The 6,000-nt window shown below is 37.4% G+C and overlaps 1 protein-coding gene across 1 annotated transcript in view; it reads left to right on the top strand.

The window, feature by feature from the left end:
* Positions 1 to 330: 330 nt before the first annotated feature.
* LOC140144392 (uncharacterized) overlaps positions 331 to 6,000 on the top strand; it is a 32,652-nt gene continuing 26,982 nt past the window's right edge. Inside the window, exon 1 of the mRNA XM_072166205.1 lies at positions 331 to 508. The gene's annotated coding sequence lies outside the window, so the exon portion shown is untranslated. The remainder of the gene's footprint in view (positions 509 to 6,000) is intronic.

The following is a 6,000-nucleotide window of genomic DNA, read 5'->3' as shown; positions in this document are numbered from 1 at the left end:
CCAATACGACCGTTTAGCGACCGTATTGGGCTGTTTCTGTTCTACAATAGATACATTTTTTTTGCTAATCTTTACTATTTTATTTTATTTAATCGGGAACAGTTGATTTACGGTAAAGTAACGATATCGGAGTTTTCTTGTATGCAACTGAGAGTACTGCAAACAAATGGAAACCTTGCGATGTGATCTAATGTGGGTCTCTCATACACTTGTTCACAAACCGGGTCACAAACTTTTTAGCAATACTGTTAAACTTTCTTTCCGGTTTGCTTTGATTTGTCGCGCCGTTTTTGTCTTTCACCAAAAAGAGTTCTAAATTGCCGGCTAAATTGTCCAATTCTTGGTCAAATTTGGACTAGTCAAGGACTACAAATATACTTCGAGCATCTACTCCAGCGCTAGCATCATTCACGATCCAGCATTTTTGATCATTCCAGCAGAGACATCAATAAAGATCCGGGTAAAGATCCAGCACAGCAGCTGTGGTTTCAAGTTCCAGGTACATCAGGTATGTGGATGTATTGATTGATATCAAAAATGCAAGTGAATTCATTCACACGTTCATGCTCATGATGTACGGTACATTGCATGATTGTAGTGTATCATTTACACAATCCGAGCAGTTGTAGTTACTACAAATTTCGAATCAAGGTTAAACAATGCAGGGGTAGTATTAAGGCTCCAGTGCATGAGTATGAGTGGGTTCAGTTTGTATAGGACGTATGACGGTTCCAGGATTTGAAAATGACCCCCTATTTCACGGGGAATCGAGGACATTTGCAGCAATTTTATAGGTATGCTAGGTGAATTCAAATTTGCCATCAAATTGCATCATTTTATATATCAAATTAAAGCCCTTGAGTAAACTAAGCCAAAACTGGAAACCTTTTTTTTTTTTTTTTTTCTGTAGCAAAGTTACATCTTGTCAAAGATTGGCTTTTATCAAAAAGATTCAGCTAGCAAAATTCCCCAAAACGGCATTTCGGGGTGTTTCTAGATCTTAGTCTCATGGCGATAGCAGCTTTTTTAATGGAACTGCCATCAAAATCCCTCTAAAATTCCATGTGCGACTTGATTATCACCCGGGGGGATCACTCACATAAATGGTCTGTACGCATGCGTGACCAAAAAAACAAGTAAAAGGGGGTGTTTTTTTTAGGCAAGGCAAGTTACGCGTGTGACGCGTTTAGGGTCTAAAAACAGTGATTTTCAAGAATAAGGGTTGTTTTCTGAAACTGGCAACTTGTTTAGGGTACCTTTTAAATTTTTTTGTAAATTATGAGTCCAAAAAGGGTACATTTGTTGCATTTTCACCAGCCAAAAACTCATTAGGGGGTAAATTCTACACTAAATTACCTTATTAAGGGGCTAAATTTGCTGGTAGGGTAAAACTCGTTTAGGGGTGTTTGAAAAAATTTGGTCACGCATGCGTACACTGTCATATTTGAGTGGCCCCCCCGGGGATTATCACCATAAAAAATCATATATTTGGGTCAAGTGAAGTATAGAAAACATATTTATGTAGGTTTCCTTCACCGACCTATTCTCGAAAAAAAAATTCAAATTTCTATGTAAATATGCATTGTATTGGGGCCCCGGTCTCGGCGAATTCGCTGACTAGTAAATGTGTTAACTAAGGTTTGCCTAGGTTACCTAAATTTTACCCCCTATTTTGCGTGAAATCAAGGAAAATTTGCCCCAAAATACCTCCCCTATTTTTATCATTTTGATTACGAATTTTTATTTTACCCCCTGAATATCACGAGGATTCAACAAAGGACATTTTCCGAAATAAATACCCCTATTTTGACCACAAGGATGCTTTTGAATTTTTCTCCTATTTAATTATTTTGTTGGATCAATCAAACGGACAGAAAAATACAAAAAAAAACCCGAAAACTGTAGTGGTGAAACGCAGAGGAAAGTCCTAGAAATACACCCTATTTTTCATTTCAAGGATAATTTTGCTCCAAAACACCCTGAAGATTTGCGTAAAACCGAGGCTACCAAGCGAGGCAACAAAGCGAGGATGCCGTTTAGGCTAATGAAAGTCAATTCCCAGTTTCCCGTTACATAATTTTTTATGGCTGCGTAAGTGACCATTTCATTAGGGGTGGTGCAATAATTATGTGTATCCCTGGGGTGAATTCTCAAAATGGTCTGCCAAAAAACGCTTGCCCCCCCTTTGGCCCTGCCAAAAAATCTGCCCCCCCCCCCTTTCGACGTGCCAAAAGCCTTCCCCCCCCCCTTTTGACGTGCCAAAAAATCTTTGCCCCCCCCCCTACACATTCAAGATTTTGGGGAACCTGCATTTAAAACCTTAAATTGTCTTATCATGTAATGCGAGCGCAGCTAGCATGAAATTTTTCCATATTTGAATGTGTTCCTAACGTTTTCCTATGCCTTTTTAGGGTGTAATGTAGAAACAGTACCCAAAATATCTGTGCCAAATATTGCTTGCCTATGCGCGTATTTTGGGGGGGCTTTGGGGCGCCAGCTCCCGGGTCAAAGTAAGGCGGCAAAAACGTAAGGCGGCGGAAGAAGAAGGGCGGCAAAAACAGGGTGGCAAAAGCGAAGAAGTGACAAAAGCAGATTAGCAAATAAAAAGGGCATAAAAAAATTGAAAAAGCATAAAATTGTTGAAAAAGGTTGCTTTTAGGGCGCTAGCGCCTAAAACCGCTTTTTTTTTTTTTTTTTTTGCTCTTCACTTTTTCAAACGACCGTGAAAAAAAATTGGGTCAACCTTTTCGGGCTGTTAAGGAAGGCCCCCCCCCTTCTGGCCTGCCAAAAAATCTTTGCCCCCCCCCCCTATACTTCCCCCCCCCCCCCCCCGGGTACACATAATTATTGCACCACCCCTTATTCATTATTCATTATTTTATACCATTTCATTACTGCATCTGTTACAGGTGTAAACCAATAACTACCCATGTATACATGTGATAAATCACAGTTTGTAGTTTACAACCATAAAGGTGATTGTACAACTATTTACAAGCCGACGACGGATGTCGGCTTGTTCTGTCTCTTCTCAATTCTTTCTTCTTCTTACAAGCCGACGTCAAACGTCGGCTTGTGCTGTCTCTTCTCAATTCTTTCTTAAGTTAGGCGTGCAGCCTAACTTATTTTTTTCTTGCTGTTTGTTTCTTTAAGTTAGGCGGGCGGGCAGCCTAACTTATTTCTTTCTTGCCATTTCTTTCTTTCTTTCTTCTTTCTCACAATTTGCTACTGCTTCCATATCCTTGATCGGATTTCGACCAAACTCAGTCACAAGCAGTATTGGGTAGCTGGCTACAAAAGTTATGGGTTGTTTTTAACGTGAGAGGTCATCCAGGGGTCACAGGGGTCAAAAAAGGTCCTTTTAACCAAAAATACTCCAATTGAGCTGAAATTTATATGCAATGATCCTTATGACATTCTAAACATGTTTAAAATATTTTAAAATTTATTTAAGTTCATTAAGGGGTCATAAAGGGGTCAAAGGTCAAGTTTTCCAAAATGCTCCAATTGAGCTGAAATTTAAATGCAATGATTCTTGTGACATTCTAAACATTTTAAAAATATTTTAAAATTCATTGAAGGTCATTAAGGGGTCATAAAGGGGTCAAAGGTCACGTTTTTCAAAATGCTCCAATTGAGCTGAAATTTAAATGCAATGATCTTTATGACATTAAGTAACATTTTACAAACATTTTAAAATTCATTTAAGGTCATTAAGGGGTCATAAAGGGGTCAAAGGTCGAGTGTTCCAAAATGCTTTAATTGAGCTGAAATTTAAATGCAATGATCCTTATGACATTCTAAACATGTTAAAAATATTTTTAAATTCATTTAAGGTCATAAAGGGGCAATAAAGGGGTCAAAGGTCAAGTTTTCAAAATGCTTCAATTGAGCTGAAATTTAAATGCAATGATCCTTATGACATTCTTAACATGTTTTAAATATTTTAAAATTCATTTAAGGTCATTGAGGGGGTCATACAGAGGTCAAAGGTCAAGTTTTCAAAATGCCAGCTTTCCACGATTAAGGTTTATTAAAACGGCAATTAATGAAACAATCTTATTAAAATTAATACTATCCAGCACAGTGTTGCTGCTTGATCAGATCATCACAGTCATCCGCCTAACTTACTTCGTGCCCTTGCAAAGGGCACAGTTGCTCTAGTTAAGTTAGGCGGGCAGCCTAACTTATTTCTTTCTTGCCATTTCCTCTTTCTTTCTTCTTTCTTCTTTCTCACAATTTGCTACTACTTCCACATCCTTGATTGGATTTCGACCAAACTCAGTCACAAGCAGTATTGGGTAGCTGGCTACAAAAGTTATGGCTTATTTAACGTCAGAGGTCATCCAAGGGGTCACAGGGGTCAAAAAAGTTCATTTTAACCAAAAATGCTCTGATTGAGCTGAAATTTAAATGCAATGATCCTTATGACATTCTAAACATGTTTAAAATATTTAAAAAATTATTTAAGGTCATTAAGGGGCCATAAAGGGGTCAAAGGTCAAGTTTTTCAAAATGCTCCATTTGAGCTGAAATTTAAATGCAATGATCCTTATGACATTCTTAACATGTTTTAAATATTTTGAAATTCATTTAAGGTCATTAAGGGGTCAAAGGTCAAGTTTTCAAAATGCCAGCTTTCCACGATCAAGGTATATTAAAGCGGCAATTAATGAAACAGTCTTATTAACATTAATACTATCCAGCACAGTATTGCTGCTTGATCAGATCGTCACAATCATCCGCCTAACTTACCTCGTGCCCTTGCAAAGGGCACAGTTGCTCTAGTTAAGTTAGGCGTGCAGCCTAACTTATTTCTTTCTTGCCATTTCTTTCTTCTTTCTTGCTTTCTTCTTCTTCTCACAATTGGCTACTACTTCCACAGCCTTGATCGGATTTCGACCAAATTCGGTCACAAGCAGTATTGGGTAGCTGGCTACAAAAGTTATGGGTTGTTTAACGTCAGAGGTCATCCAAGGGGTCACAGGGGTCAAAAAAGGTCATTTTAACCGAAAATGCTCCAATTGAGCTGAAATTTAAATGCAATGATCCTTATGACATTCTAAACATGTTTCAAATATTTTAAAATTTATTTAAGGTCATTAAGGGACCCATAAAGGGGTCAAAGGTCAAGTTTTTCAAAATGCTCCAATTGAGCTGAAATTTAAATGCAATGATCCTTATGACATTTGAAACATTTAAAAAATATTTTGAAATTCATATAAGGTCATTAAGGGGTCAAAGGTCAAGTTTTTAAAAATGCTCCAATTGAGCTGAAATTTCAATGCAATGATCCTTATGACATTCTAAACATTTAAAAAATATTTTAAAATTCATTTAAGGTCATTAAGGGGTCAAAGGTCAAGTGTTCCAAAATGCTCCAATTGAGCTAAAATTTGAATGCAATGATCCTTATGACATTCTAAACATGTTGAAAATATTTTAAAATTCATTTAAGGTCATTAAGGGGCAATAAAGGGGCAAAAGTTCAAGTTTTCAAAATGCTTCAATTGAGCTGAAATTTAAATGCAATGATCCTTATGACATTCTTAACATGTTTTAAATATTTTAAAATTTATTTAAAGTCATTAAGGGGGTCATACAGAGGTCAAAGGTCAAGTTTTCAAAATGCCAGCTTTCGCGATTAAGGTTTATTAAAACGGCAATTAATGAAACAATCTTATTAAAATTAATACTATTCAGCACAGTGTTGTTGCTTGATCAAATCATCACAGTCATCCGCCTAACTTACCTCGTGCCCTTGCAAAGGGCACAGTTGCTCTAGTTCTTTCTTTCTTTCTTTCTTTCTTTCTTTCTCACAATTGACTACTAGTGCTACATCCGTGATCGGATTTCGACCAAACGCATAGGCAACCCGTATTGGGTCAGTGGCTACAAAAGTCTTAAAAGTTTTAATATCGGAGGTCATCAGGGGGTCACAGGGGTCAAAAATGGTCATTTTTGCCTCATATGTGCCACACCCTCATTATAATTAGGGGC

The sequence above is a fragment of the Amphiura filiformis genome, unplaced genomic scaffold, assembly GCF_039555335.1.
Source record: "Amphiura filiformis unplaced genomic scaffold, Afil_fr2py scaffold_52, whole genome shotgun sequence".
In the NCBI taxonomy this organism is placed as follows: Eukaryota; Metazoa; Echinodermata; class Ophiuroidea; order Amphilepidida; family Amphiuridae; genus Amphiura; species Amphiura filiformis.
Note: the sequence above shows the minus strand (reverse complement) of the source record. Positions and strands in the feature narration are given on the sequence as shown.